The sequence below is a fragment of the Zootoca vivipara genome, chromosome 13 (genome assembly GCF_963506605.1).
Source record: "Zootoca vivipara chromosome 13, rZooViv1.1, whole genome shotgun sequence".
NCBI classification, from domain to species: Eukaryota; Metazoa; Chordata; class Lepidosauria; order Squamata; family Lacertidae; genus Zootoca; species Zootoca vivipara.
The window spans coordinates 5,125,456-5,141,265 of record NC_083288.1 but is presented as its reverse complement, the minus strand read 5'-3'; the positions used below and the strand labels follow the sequence as shown (position 1 = coordinate 5,141,265).

The 15,810-nt window shown below is 44.4% G+C and overlaps 1 protein-coding gene across 1 annotated transcript in view; it reads right to left on the bottom strand.

Annotated features, from left to right (window-relative positions):
- Positions 1 to 3,930, bottom strand: part of GALNT1 (polypeptide N-acetylgalactosaminyltransferase 1) — a 60,241-nt gene extending 56,311 nt beyond the window's left edge. The window contains exon 1 of the mRNA XM_035134301.2: positions 3,687 to 3,930. The gene's annotated coding sequence lies outside the window, so the exon portion shown is untranslated. The remainder of the gene's footprint in view (positions 1 to 3,686) is intronic.
- Between the last annotated feature and the right edge of the window lie 11,880 nt (positions 3,931 to 15,810).

The window sequence follows — 15,810 nt, the reverse complement described above, 5'->3', positions numbered from 1 at the left end:
CAGAAGTTACCACAGTACATGCCTTCTGAAGTTCTGAATGGCACCCTGAAGTAGGAATTGCATTGAAGAAATTGAACAAAATATTCAGCGCTGTTCTGCATGATGCTTTTCTTTGATCTGCAAGCCTTTCCAATCTCAACTGAGACTGAATCTAGGTAAAAAGGATTATCTCACCTACAAAAGGGGCACAATCTACCAATAGATGAAAGATAAGATGATTCAGGTGACGGGAGAGATTCAAGCATCTTTTTAAAAGTTCTGTCAACAGCCATGCCTAAGGAAAGCATTATCTCCCCCTATGCTCAATGGGTGGTGTGGGGGACTCCATGGTCCTGAATGGAGTAACTGTGCCATTGAAGGACCAGGTGAAGGACCAGTGACGTTTAAAGCCCTAAATGGCCTCGGCCCAGAATACCTGAAGGAGTATCTCCACCCCCATCATTCAGCCCAGACACTGAGGTCCACTTCCAAGGGTCTTCTGACTGTTCCCTCACTGCAAGAAGTGAAGTTACAGGGAACCAGCTAGAGGCCCTTCTCGGCAATAATGCGCTCCCATCAGATGTCAAGGAGATAAAGAACTACAAAATTTTTAGAAGACATCTAAAGGCAGCCCTGTATCGGGAAGTTTTTATCGTTTGATGTTTTATTATGCTTTTATATTCTGCTGGTCAAAATGTAATCTGAACAAACAAGACTTTTATTGGGGAGGGGGAAGGTAATGTGTGCCTATTTTATACCATATGGAACAAGCATGCATTATACCACATGCAACATGCACCAAGCATTCACTTCCTTTATGAAAGTACAAAACTACTATTGAGTCACCTATTGTAGTAAAGTGCTTGGATGGAAATTCCTAGTCCACATCTTTATTATAACCTTGGTAACAAGAACACTTACGGTAAGTACATACACTGTTCTACTTCTCAAATAAGCTCAGATATGGCATTTGACAAAATTAACACATGGTATTTGAGCTTAGGAGACATTGTTAACAACAAACTAATTTTATAAAGGTTAACCTGCAGTATGTTATCATTCACAAGTTTGTTGCCAGGTGCAGCAGACACATGTCTGCCAATGTCACACAATTTAATAATAATCTTTCCAGGATTCTTGGGGATATGCTGCTACCATTTTGCAAAATGGGAATGATTTATTAAAATACTGCAAAAGTTACTTCCACACAAGCCTTTTTCCAGTTATTTATTCATTTAATTTCACATGGCACAAAGGAAACAAAGGACTAAACAAACCTTTTAATATACAGCTACTGTACTGCTACTAGTACACACAGATGCACGCACTGAGCAAAGTAAAGGGATGCTGAATGCATACTCTTGCACACAAAACTGAATAAAGGTATTCCAAACTGTACTTTTGAGATCACTATTAAGGAGAAACTGTACTCCTTCGGGAAATTACTGAAGTACAGCACTCAACACTTAATGTATTAGTATCCTTAAAATATCAAACATAGCAGCATAACTATGAAAAGCACCCATTTCTTAGAAAGTCAACACTCATGGGTACTCAATGGGAGAGATGATGGGAGTTATAGTCCAACAACATATGGAGGCACAATGCTACCTACCTGAAGCAAAACACAGTCCAGTTCTCCATCTCTCTCTTCTCCCCCACAAAAAATCATGGGCACACAAGCATCAAACTTTTGCAGAGAACCTTAATTCCGTGAACACCTGGCATCTCCCCTGAGCTAGCCATCTAGCCCCTAGCCCTCCACTTGACCAAAGAAAACAAGCTCTGTTACAATCACTGTCTAGTATCTGCATGAAGAGACACCCAGGTCCTAGAAAGGAAAATGGGAAGCACGTCACTTACCAAAACGAAGACCAGAAATCCAGAAATTCCCTCTCTATATCCTCTGTATCTATGATTTACCAATTAAAGACACCAAACCTCAAAACACACTTAAAGCAGCACTGAAAGACTGAATAAACCAGCACTGGTGAATGAAAGTATTCTCTCCTCCAAATAAGGCACATTTTATTAAAAAAAAACACTTTAATGTTAGAAGAACAAACCATTTCCTAAGGCTACATGTATATATAGACAGAAAATTTAATAAGGTCTGTCAAGTCTGTTACCAGGATTGCAAAATTGTACAAAATTTCTCAAAAACTAGTTGCAAACATAATGCCAGCAGCATGGTAGTATTGTTTCCCCAAACGTGTCCATTTCCCCATCCCTCCCTAAAAAAAAGAAAATCCTCCTACTTGCTGTAAACAAAGGGCATTATACTCTTTGGTCATGGAAACATTTCTAATTACCTGAGGTTCATTAGATACAGTACATAGTAAAATGCATTATCTTACTATCCCCAGCACAGCCTAGAGAAGCTTTTCTGAGTCACCTTTTTCCTACCCCAAAAGAGTTTTGAAGAGGGCTTGCTGTTTAGGCAGTTGCCTTTTTGTGCTTCACTTATACTTTAATATGTTTGAAATGGAGATGTAATCAGGCCAGCAAGAAGAAATTGGGCATATTTAGTAGTCAATCTTACAGTGAAAGAGGAACTTGTTTCCTTATAAAGAAGAGAACAGGAACACACCATTTGAAATAGCCAGCGGCACAGCCTGCTTCAGGATCATTAATTTCCTCCACAGCTATGTAAAACAAGCAAACTTTGAGACAGCAGTGCCAAGCGGTACAATTATAGGATTAATAGTGCCAATTATTATGCCATTTTTGTATCAAACTGTCCACGTGAAAATAGTCAAATTCACTTGCTTCAAACACTTACACAGAGGACTGCACAGCACAGCTAAAACGTTTAACGTTTAGTAAAGGAAAGAATAAAGTCCTGCAGCAGTGGGCTCATTATGGCGTGATGGATAGATAGCAGATGAAGGCAGGAACTGGTGCCTGAATGCTGAAGCAAGAATTTTTAAACAGTGTTTGTGGGGTTACAATTTTGACTCAGTTTCAGGCAACAAAATAACCTTTACACTTGGGGAAAGGGCAGAAGGGAAATTATGCAAAAATTAATAATAATTAGGGGGGCTGGCTGAGGCTTGGAGTCCAGCAACAGCCAAAAAGCAAAACACCCCTGTTTTGTGGGCAGGAGAGAGAGACCCTATTGCTGGAGGAGAGTAAGGCTGTGACCCTACACATGCTTTCTTCTTAGTAAGCACCGCTGCATACTGCCATACTTGTTTCAGGTGCACGGGATTGGGCCAACTTGGGCAAATCCACCCATTCGCCAGTCAATGCTGTAAAGGGCGATGCCCCAGCACTGACTTGGCAGGGCGAGGGTTGGGTTCAGATCTCACCCTAGCCAATGCCGACTGTCCAGCCACCTCACGACCTGCCCCGTTAAACTCGCTCCGCTGCTTCGCTGTGATAAGAGATCTAAGCGCCGGCAATAAATGAGAGGGTAATCCATTAAAAATGAAATGAAACAAACGCGTTAGGAACCGCAACTACTCGACCAGCGCCGGTTAAAAATGAGCGAGCCATTCGGGCGAGGCGAAAAGTTTCCGCCAGGCCGTGTTAAGACGACGCGCGTAGACGCCGCGTTTGGAACTCCTGCGAAGCCCGCAAGCGACGCGGGCACGTCGTACGTGTGAACCTGCCCTTTCCCAGGCTGGGTTTGGGTTGTCTCTCCCTTTTTTGCAAGGAGGGAGGGAGGGAGCGAGAGAGACAGCAGCCCTATGGAAGAGACCCACCTCCATCGAGCTCGCCTCGGAGAGGGAGGGGGAAGCAGCGAACGCCCCCCGTCTTCAAGTAGCCCTTGGCGGTCAGCCGTTGCCGCCAGCGTCTTCGGAAAGCGGGCTGAGGAGATGCCGCCGCCGCCGCCCTCCCGCCAACGGAGCCCCCCTGGCGGCGGAGGGGAAGGCGCCGCCGCCAGCTCGGCACGGGCCGAGTCCGTCCCCTCAGGAAACGCAAGCAGCCCCCTTCGCCACGGAGACGAGGACGGCGCCGCCGCGACGGCGGGAGGCGGCCGCTGGGACTCCGCGCCTCGCCGGAGATGGAGGTCGCTCGCTCAGCCGGCCACCGCCGACGCCCTCAGCACCGCAGCCCACTCGGCATCTCCCCTCAGCCGCGCGTCTTCACGGCCGGCGGCGGCGACTTCCTCCTCGTCGTCGTCGTCCTTCCCTCGAGCGGGCTGAGGCGTTAAACGGTCCCACCTCAAAGCTCAAGCGCAAGCGCGCGCGGCCGGGCGTGCACCCCGACTTCTCAGAACGCAGTCGCGGTCGGCGTGCGCGCGCGCACACGTCAACCCGGCCCCACCCAGTAACACCTGACTCCTCCCACTCCCCTCAAGGAAAGGAGAAGGAAGCGGCGGTTGGTTATGGGTGGTCTTATTTCCGCCTGCAGGTGACCCGGATGTCGGCGTCACGTGCCGCCGCCTTCCCTGGCTTTGGAGTGAAGGGAGGCGAGGAGGGGGCGGGGCGTGTCACGCCAGTCAATCCATCTATCAGAGACTGCACAGAAACCTGAAGCTAGCGCGCGGGAAATGTATCTTCCCCCTCCTCCCGAGTTTTGGAAATTGCAGAACTCAAAGTTCATTCTGCGCTGTGGGTTGGGGCGTGGAGACGGATGATGTTGTAAAATGGATGGGACTTGCCTATCTCCCTTTCCCGCGCTTCTCGTGATTCGTGTTTTTTCCCATTGTTCGCTGCACTTCGGAAACGTGCATAAGGTGGGTATGGGGTGTGATTCACCCGGGCTGAAGTCGTCTTTCCATCTGGAAGAAGAGGGAGCTGAGGAGCCCCTTGCTCGCATTTGGCCAGCTCTCAGCACATATCCGCCGCTATGTCCGCAGCATCGATTACTTAAAAAAGGAGGGAAAATGACAAAGCACACATACACACCGGCGCAGCTCAAAGTTACACACCGCAAGCATCAATCGGACGGAGGCCACAACTCTGTCTGTGCCACGTGGAGATAGGAAGCGGCCGATGAAGTTACGGCGATCGAGGCAGGCACTCTGCCAGCATTGGACGGCACGCAGCCACGCCATAAGGCTCTGGGAAGCTGCAGAGAGGAGTTCCGGTGCGGTCCTTCGCACCACACGCACACCTGCTGGAGCGGGGGTGGGAGAATAAGTAAACGCAGTCTGGGGCAATAAGGTTGTGCCAATACTGGAAGCCACGCTACAGACTCCACCGGGCAACTCCCTACCGGCTAAGCCAAAGCAGCAGGCATCAAGCATAATCAATGGTGGGTTATTTGTGACATAAGAAAAGCCTGATGGATCAGGCCAGTGGACCCTCTAGTCCAGCATCCTGTTCTCAGGGTGGCCAACTAGATGTTTGTTGCAAGCCCACAAGCAAATTCAAGCAAAAGAGCACTCCCTGCTCCTGTGGTTTACAGCAACTCGTATTCCAAACAAATTGCTGCTTCCAACTGTGAAAACAGAGAATAGCCATCATAACTAGTAGCCTTGAATAGCCCTCTCCTCAACGAATTGGTCTAATCCTCTTTTAATGCCATCTAGCTTGGGGGCCATTTGGCCCCCTGCTCCCAACCCCAACACCCAATCATTGATGTGAAGGGAGCTATGGTCTGGTCAAACAGTGTGATTTCCACACCAGAGGCCTCTCTCATACCTACAGTGTGTGCAAGCGGTCCTATCTTCCAATAAACAGCCCATGACAAATCTATTGAACAGCATCTGGGATAGAGATGTTCCTGAAGGCTTGCAACCTAGTCATGACTACTACAGGGCTCCTGTGCCTTGGACACTGACTTGACAGGAAGTAGTGCCGCTTGTAGCATAAGCCCCCCAATTGAGAAACATCTGGACTCATTGTGTAACTCCCTTTAACATATATTCAAGTGTAGAGGAACCCGCCTGGAGTAAGCAGGTTAATAATCTCAGGATCACTGCTACAGCCCTGGAGTGAGCCTTCTTCCTGATCTGCACTAAAACGGGTGTGAATATATTCCTGGTATAAAGTCCTGCCTGTGGGCATTTCATGAGAGTAAAGGGACTTTGGATGTGGCGTAACTATGCCACACCCACAACCCACCCAATTTTTACTCATAGAGCCAATGTGCATGCTGGTGGCATTCTGGGAGAGGGATCCTGGAGTTTTGCCAATGTATCTGACATCCCAAATCGTATCTGAAGAAGTGTGCATGCACACGAAAGCTCATACCAAAATAAAAACTTAGTTGGTCTTTAAGGTGCTACTGAAGGAATTTTTTTATTTTATCCCAAATCAGATCATTTAATATGGTCAGAGCCATTACAACTTCCATTGTACTTACCCTGTTTCTCATATTTTAAGACATACCCATAAAATAAGCCATAGCAGGATTTTTAAGCATTCAAGGAATATAAGCCATACCCGAAAATAAGACATAGTGATAGGCACAGCAGCAATGCCGGCCACGGCAGGAGGAGGAGGAAAAAAATAAGACATCCCTTGAAAATAAGCCATAGTGTGTTTTTTTGAGGAAAAAATAAATATAAGACATGTCTTATAATATGAGAAACACGGTAACTAATACATTAGCACCATGCAAGCATTTGTTAACTCTGCCCACAGAGGGACCATGTGTGCCAGACCTGCCTGCTCCACCCCTAAACTTCCCACATTGACATCTGAAGGGATTTTAAACACAATCATATGAAAGTGGTTACAATTCTCCCCCAAAACAGGAAGCCTGTGTAATAGGTTCCTGATCACAAGAAGGTGGAAGCTTTAGGAGGCAGCTCTCCCTCCATGGATGCAATTACTGAATGACTGAATAGGGCTGTAATTGGCATTGATATTGCTTCTCCAGAAATGTATTGGAAATATTAATGTAACTGGAGGAGAGGGGAACCATTATATTTAAGAGCAGCACAAAACTGGAAGCAGCAGCACAGAAAGCAGTCATGACTCAGCATTTCTTCTTTATCATGACATTCTGAAAGCTTCAAAGACAATTAAGTCTAAGTGTAAAGCATGTAATATAGACACAAAAGTTTCTGAACTTTCGTTTGAATTCTTCACATCCAAAAGAAATGTTAGGAGGCTGTGATATTTTTCCCCAAGGTGTTGTGTGTGCTGTAATGGGCACGTGAAGTCAACAAAACTTTTCCAACTTGGTGTTGCCATGAAAATTATCATTGGCGATAGAAAGGTACTTAATATCCATAATCCTGTCAGGCACTTTGTCAGCTACAACTGTGTTGAAGAAATGGAGAAGGAATGAGAATACGTATCACTTGATGGACAGTGGGCAATCCCAGAAGTAATGAAATCACCACAAATTAGTAATGGGAGTTGCCAAAAATAATTATGATGCATGTGGTGGAAAGGGATTCTCCATACAGTTGCTATCTGCTTTCAGAATGTTGCATGGGAAGCCTTGCAGGAGGAAATGCTTGAGACTTTGCCAAGGACTTCAATAGCAAAAAAAGAAAAGAACAGAACCTTATGGGAAGACCATATGGGACATCAAGGAGTACATTTTCACCACATGATAACAGTAGAAGATCTGTGATTCTGGACAATTAAGAAGATTTAATTGTGCATAACATGGTGTGGATGATGTCGCTGGTGTTTATGAAGAAGGGAATTACAATGTGGGCAGAGTGGAATTTCAAAGGGTTGTTAGATGAACTTCCGCAAATGAAAGACAAATCAACCAGTCCCCAACGCCACTACAAGCTGTGGCAGAAACTATTAAAAGATCCTTCAGAAAAGCAGGGTGCCAGCTGAAGAACATGGCAAAACATAAATGTGACAACATATGGTTTGGCCAGAGGCATGCCAGTTGCCAGCACCCAGGGCGGGTGCCCACGTATGCGTGCCAGGCAGGCGTGGAGTGAACTCTCTAGCTTTGTGCCACCGGGTGGGCACTCATGCTCGTGCACCGGACAGGAGCAGGGCACTGAAGGTGAAGAGTATCCTCCACACTCTCCAGCCCTTGCTGGGCGGGTTATTGCACACCAGGCAGGGGCAGGGCGCAGAGGGGCTGGAGGTTATTGGTTTATTTTGTTTTTGTTTTGATTGTGTATTTTTTAATCTTGTATTTTTTATACTGTGAATTGAAACTGGGACATTTTGCATGCAAAGCAATTGCTTTATCACTGAGTTCCCCTATATAGTATCAATGCATTTCTGGAATTTTTAAAGAAAACTGAATCAGGTGAGCTTGGGGAAATAGTGTTGGTTTAACCACATCAAGCTAATTTACCTGCTTAAAAGTTTTCTCACTGTATACACCTTGGCAACCACAACTTGCAGACAGACAAATGAAAGTCGGATGTCAAGCTTGTGTTTTGTCAACTGAATTATGACTGATGGCTTTTCTGACTACAACACAGTTTCGAAAATGGAGGAGACTCACCCTGGCATCACAATATATTTCATACAAGGGGCTCCGTCTAAATGTCAAACAGAAAGGAATTTCTCAAGATCTACTGCTGACCTGACAGCCAACACTAATATTGCAAGTTGCCTAACAGGATTTTAACATTTACCAACTCAGTATCTGCCAGACAGAGCTGGGCATGAAGCCATTGCATAAGAACAAGCATTTTGAGGCATGTGCAAAAAGTTTCCACAAACAGGAAGGTGTTACTGCTGAACTTTGATCTCCCAACATAAGAAAACATCGTGCAGAGTTCAACACCATCTTTGTAAAGACTGAAGAACGCCGTTAGCCATTCTAATAGCATCTAGACAACCCTTGTTTCACTATTGTGCTTGAGTTTACAATCTTCTATAAGGATGCTGTTGATATAATTGGGGGGGGGAATACTCTCAGGCTGCAAATCTGTCCCTTTACCTGGGAGCAAGTCCTACTGAACGCAGGGTTATTTCTAAAGTGGTCTCAAGGCTTTTGGGGAATCCATTGCATCTACCATAGAGGTCCTGATACAGGGGGAAACTACCAATAACTGAGAGGAATGTGTTTTACATATGTTCAGAGGTGGCTATTATAAATCCACATATTCTAGGACTCAGCCCTGGTGCTAAAAACAGATTCTGGGGCTGAGTATCCCTCCCCACTGGGCCCTTATTAGCAGACATTGGTAGGTGGCAACGTGTCCAGTATGTGTATCTCCATGTATGGAAATGTTTGTCTGCTTCTTTCTGCATATCAAGCTGTTGTTAAAGGCACAAGTCAGGTCAGGATTCCCCCCCCCCCCCCGATCAGTTAGCAACCCTAGCTAGGACCCTCATTTAGACATGACCTGTAATATTGTTTTTAAATTTACTCACTCATGCACTGAACCTTTCTGTTTATCTCATTCTGTTCAACATGATATAGTTAGAAGTCAGGTTATTGTGCGGTTGTTTTTCTGTCCACTTGCTGGGTTGTTAACATGCAGTATGGCCCTATGCATGTTTTTTCTGATTTCATTGGAATTTGCTCATAAGTAAACTACAGAGCCTAGGGCTTGTCGATCAGGTCGTGGGTTCGAATCCCTGCGACAGGGTGAGCTCCCGTTGCTTGGTCCCAGCTCCTGCCAACCTAGCAGTTCGAAAGCACGTCAAAGTGCAAGTAGATAAATAGGTACCGCTACAGCGGGAAGGTAAACGGCATTTCCGTGTGCTGCTCTGGTTCACCAGAAGTGGCTTTGTCATGCTGGCCACATGACCTGGAAGCTGTACGCCGGCTCCCTTGGGCAATAACACGAGATGAGCGCCGCAACCCCAGTCGGTCACGACTTGACGTAATGGTCAGGGGTCCCTTTACCTTTAATTGTGCAGAGAACCTGCAACCTCAGTGGAATTTCAGTCGTGAAACTTCTTTCTTCAGTTCATAGGTCTGTTGTGAAAAATAATTCCCTTCCCCCAAATCAGTCTTCTAGAACAATTTTTCACAATTTCAATAAATGAAGAAAAAAATTGCAATTAATCAAAGATGATGAAACAAGTATAAATAATATACTGTATATTCCTGCGTATAAGACTACTTTTTAACCCAGGAAAATCTTCTCAAAAGTCGGGGGTCGTCTTATACGCCGGGTCGTATTTCTTATATGGCGAGTATATCCCAAACTCTATATTTTAACTGGAAAAGTTGGGGGTCGTCTTATACACCCAGTCGTCTTATATGCTGGAATATACAGTATTTTAAAAAAAGAAATCACCCCTTCACTGTATTTCCAAAGAAAGCTGCTAACCACTTCATTTATTTTCTTTTTTTATTGAACTGTGCATAGTATTTGCTATGAGCCTGCCTGGCAAAAATCTTTACATAGCTCCTTTATCACAGTGTCTCTCAACAGTAAGACTTAAAAATGCTACTGTGGGATATCCACGTTTGTAAAATCTGTTACAATTCAATGTGATTTTATCATACAGTACTATAAATTGGCAATTGTTTATCTACTGCATGAATTTAATTGCTAGTTCCCTGTAGTAGATGGGTACTTCAGCAGCGAAAGCAATTAAGCAGTAAATAGATTTTGAGCTTTGTGGGGGCAGAGGACATTACCTATTTTGTCTCTGTCAGCTCTGGAGGATTGCTTGGAAACTGCAGCTAGTGCAGAGCAGGCTGCCTTGAACACTTTAATCAGCAATCCAGTCTGTGCCCTAGCTTCCTATAACTGTAGTCTTTTACACACATGCGCACACATCCCACTTGAGAACTGTAGCCGCCTTGAGCATTCTCTGAAAGCAATTTAAAGAACTGTCTGCATCAGTATTTAGTGACTTGAATCCATGCCAGTAGGAAATAGAATTTTCACAGTTCCCTGTATTTCCAACGTTCAGGCTATGTGTGATTCATAGCATTGTCCACAACACAAGAGGGAGGTATCAATAGGAACGGGAGATTGCAGAAGTGTTTTTGAGGGAAATCTACATGCGATCTATGTAGAATTACATGTATTATCCATTATGGGCACTGAGCTCCTGATGAATCATAAGTCCACATTCGCTTCAGAGAAAGGGGTATTTCAGCTGAGGATTTAGGACAAACAGTACTGATGTTGCACTCAAAGTCAAGCAGGAAGATAGGCTTGAAACCTGTCTTTTTTTCTTCTTTTTAAAGCTCTTCAGTGCCTGTGCCTCAAGAGGCACCTTCCATGCCTCTGCCCTTGAATTACTATAATGAATTTCAAAATTGCATAACATCACATACAAATCACTCACCCTAACTCAGTGTGTAGCATGGGTTGCCAGTGTGGGGAGAGCAGCCAGGCCCACCTCCCTCCATCTGTGCCCGCTCACTGTGGACCTGGCTTGCTCTGCCATATTCCCTGTAGAAGCCAGCACTTGGTTGCGCCCCCCTCAGAATTTTGCACCCAGGACCACCATCACCCCTGTTCCCCCGTGACACCACTGCCCTCTAACCACAGCATCAGAAAAACCTTGGAAAGGGATCCACACTACATTCACACTAAATGTCTATTGAAGTGTCTTATGGAATATACATTGATGACTCTGTAATGTGAGCACTGCAAGATTTAATATTAAAATACCTTCCTCAAATGTCCTTTTGGAATCATAATTGTTCCTTAAAGATCGCAGGAATGTTAAACTACTTTCCAACAATCTGACATGATTGCTGAGGCTGAATCCTTCTTGCTGCTGGTGGTCCTCAGTACCTTCTGGAATCAGGCGAGGTCACAGGAAAGACCTTCCAGGATCTTGCACCAGTCAGGAACCCTGTTTTGAACCCCATTAATTGGGAGAGACAGGATGTCACCACAGATTAACAGTGTTTCTTTTGCATAGAGCACCTAAATTAAACTACATGGAGCTGACTAAAATTTAGCCTGACAGTTGTGAAATTATTATATATTTTAATATGAACATGCTAATTCCACTGTGCATAGAGCATCTTCAAAAGCTTGCAAACTACTTCAGAACATCTGCAGTTGCTGATAGCGAACAAAAATATTATCACTCAGAACTTGCTTTTACATAGCCAGTTGAACCCACTACAACACTGGTGAAAGTCACCAAAGGAATATGTTCACTATAACTCGATACCTAATAAGGTGTATAGTCAAATGGTATGTAGTCCTGTTAAGAATTTGTCCTTGTTTCAAATTGTTGTTTGAGGGACATTATTGTTCTTTTAAGGGATTTATTATTATTTTTATTGATTATACAGTAATTGTCCATGGAGTTGTGCCAAGTTTGTTGGATTCTCAGCTCAAATCCCTACATGGTGAGTCTGTTGAGGGGAATGGGTTTAATCTCCCTAGTTGAAAGATTGGGAGAGGGTGTTTGTATTGCCCCAGGTGAGAGATGGGAGAGGAAATGAAATTAAACAGTTGTGGGGGTTTTGTGGGATTTGTACGTAATTGGATGTTGAATGCAGTGGTAGTTGTACTGAATGTGAAATTTGTATTTGTATATAATATATATTTATTTTTGTTGAAACTGCTTTGAAATTTCCTGAAAAATATAGCATAATAAAAGTTAAATTCATCCTATTTTCTCTTTCACAAATATCAACAATTTTAATATGAGAAAATTAACATTAGAAAATCACATTTTGGGGGAAAATTCTATCATAATCCTTTACTTCCACATGAAGGTGACCACAGGACAACTTATTCAAAGCAGAATTCTAGTAAGCAGTGTCTAAGGAGAGGTTGCTAATTACAGATGTATAATAACTTTTATCATAGTTGGCTCAAAATTATTGCTAGGTTTATTCCTTGCATACATGAGGAGTACAAATATAAAAACTGCAAACTGAAAAGTGCTATAAAAAGACAAATGATGTATTTTATTATATAAAACAAGCACTTCAGGCTCCATACGGGTTTTATTTGTACTCCAGTCTGACATTTACTGGGGCTTATTGTTCTTGGAGCTTTTAAAATCAGATGGTCACTTTTCAGATATTTCTAACAGCAAAAAAGGCCATCCAAATGTTATTGGGTAGTAAAATAAAATAAAACCATTGTCAAATATTTATACAGCCTAAAAAACCAACAGTGCAATCCTAATCCATCACTTTTATGTCATACTAGCTGGCCCGGCCACGCATTGCTGTGGTTCTTTCCTGTGATTCCCCCCACTCTGTCCGGACACATGACATATCCTGCCCCCTCCTCCCCCCACTCCCAGTTCATCCCCGTGACTGCCCCCACCCTGTCCCGACCCATGAGCTATCAAGCCCCCCTTTCCCCCCCACCCCCGTGGCACATCCATGTGACTGGCCCCACTCTGTCCCAACCCATGATCTATCGAGTCCCCTTCTCCCCACCCCTCCAGCACATCCCTGTGACTGGCCCCACCCTGTCCTGACTCATGAGCTATTGAGCCCCCTCCTCCCCCTACCCCCCTGTCTGAGCCCTCTGTTGTCTCCGGGGAGTGTTGGCCCCTCCCCCGTTTCTCCATACCTTGGCCCCCACCTTGGAGAAGGAACTGTCAGTTTCTGGGTTCTATTTCCCAGTATTGACTTTTGTCTGAGCCCTCTGTTGTCTCCAGGGAGTGTCATCCCCTCCACCCTGTATCTCCATACATTGGCTACTGCGCACACATCGTGAACATTTATATATATATAGATAGATAGATAGATAGATAGATAGATAGATAGATAGATTAAAAATTTTTGAAATAAGAACATGAGAAGCAGAAGTTACTATTGTTTAATTTTATTTTTGGGGTTGCCATTTATTTTGGTGGGTATTGTATGATTTGGACGTTGTTGTGTGTTTTGTGGATTGTTTGATTGTTTTGGTTATTTGGATTTTCTAATTTTAGAGTAGGTGTTTTGAATGTAGGATGTGGTGTTGGTTTTTTTATTGTGCTGCTTGCAATGTTTTATTTCTCTAGTTGGGGTTGTCATTTATTTTGGCGTGTAGTGTATGATTTTGGTGTGGGTGGTTGTTTTTTGGTTTTTTATTTTTGGTGTAATTTTTTTGGAATGTAGGATGGGATGTATTTTTTTTTAATGTGCTGTTTGTAACGTTTTTTTATTTTTATGGTTTTTATTGTAGGTATAGTTGAGGAATATTTGGTGTTGAGGAAGGTGGGGAGAGGTCTGTTTGGGCAAAGAAAAGATCGGGGGTGATGATGCACCCCAGGACCCAGAGAACTACTTTAAAAATCCCAACCGGGGGGGGGGGGGGTCAAATAGCAAAGCCTCACAGCGCCGTAGCTGTTCGGTTCCATAAAAAACCCAGGAAGTGGCGAGGGGAAGGTAGGGGATTGGCCACTGCAAATATCCGAAGACTTAAACTGGGGAAAGAAAGTGTATGGTGGTGGTTGTTTTTAAAAGACGCAGAGGCTGGCAATCAGTCATAGTATAAAGCCTAGGTTAAAAGGGGAACAACTGCCCTTACTTAAAATGGCCGCCGTAGCCTCACATGTGACACAACTCCCACTAAATTAAAAAGCAAAAACCCCTTGCCGTGCCCCCAAGTGCATGTTACGGGAAATGATGAATGACTGCCTAATGCTGCCAGGCGTTTATTAATGCAGCCACCAGGAGAGGCTTTAGGCTTGGGCTTTGGAGGTGGAATGGCCGTTTTGGTGGTTGGCCTACTCAGTTTTTCCTGTCCCAACCCACCCCTCACTGCTTTGGCTGACTCAGGGTCCTCCCTCTCTCCCATGGCTATGTGTCCCCCCCCCCTCTCTTTGTTGTGCCTCATCCCTGTGCCCCCCCCCACTGTGAAAGGCCCTATTCTGTTTGTTTTTCCCTGCTTGGCAATGCTGCGGCCTATTGAAAAAGCTGGGCCTTGTTACTGCAAAAGGACTGTTTTCAGTTGGTTGCTGTGGAATTTTGTGATGTCATCTGCCAGCTGCTGGAGTCTTCAGAGCTTCTGGTGGTGACGTCTAATTTGGGCGCCACTTTTTTGTGTTTAATCATTATTTTAGGTGTGAAAGGTGTGGTTTTTTTGGGGGGGGAATTATGCCAGATCCCTCCCTGATGGGCATGGAACATTGTGGCCAAATGTGTTACATTACGGTTCAGCAGTTACGGAGAAAGGCTGTTTCATCCGCGTGCACAATGCCTACATTTATATATAGATAGATAGATTGTATTTTATTATACTGTCTTACTGTAAAATGCAATAAATAAGGAAAGCAATAAAAACACAATTAAAAAATATACAGCATACAGCATAGCACATTACAATTGCTACAGTAGGCAGAAAAATCATTAAATGGTCCAATAAGACCCTCAGCGATTTTTGCGTAGTCCTGGTGGTGGGGTGGGATTTGGGAACCACGGGGTTGTGCCAATGGAAGTTAAGCCAGTGTAAATGACAAAAAGAAGCCTGCCAAGGGCCGGGAATGGGCATATTGAGGTGGGGAATGAGGTGAACCAATCTTAACTCTTTTCATTCACTTATACCTCCTACAGAGATTAGTACAACTAACACCATCATAAATGCAAATATTACTAAATTAATTCCACAAAGTCAATGGAAGGCAAGAAAATAAGAGCTTACTCTGTCTCAAACTACACAGGAGATAGGCCACAGGCCTGGTGTAATCAGGTAAAGGACCCCTGACAGTTAAATCCAATCGCGAATGACTCTGGGGTTGCGGCGCTCATCTTGCTTTACTGGCTGAGGGAGCTGACATTTGTCTGCAGACAGTTTTTCCGGGTCATGTAGCCAGCATGACTAAGCCACTTTTGGCGCAATGGAACGAAACCAGAGCAGCACACGAAAATGCCATTTACCTTCCCGCCGGAGCGGTCCCTATTTATCTACTTGCACTTTGATGTGCTTTCGAACTTCTAGGTTGGCAGGAGCTGGGACTGAGCAACGGGAGCTCACCCCGTCGTCTTTATTTTCCCATTTTTATAGTGTTGGCAATGTTAAAAATACAGTCAAAATACAGCACAGTTTCTACTAGGTAATCCTTTTTTATTTTTTAATACCAACAGCCCAGAGGGTGGTACTTTGAATGCTAACAG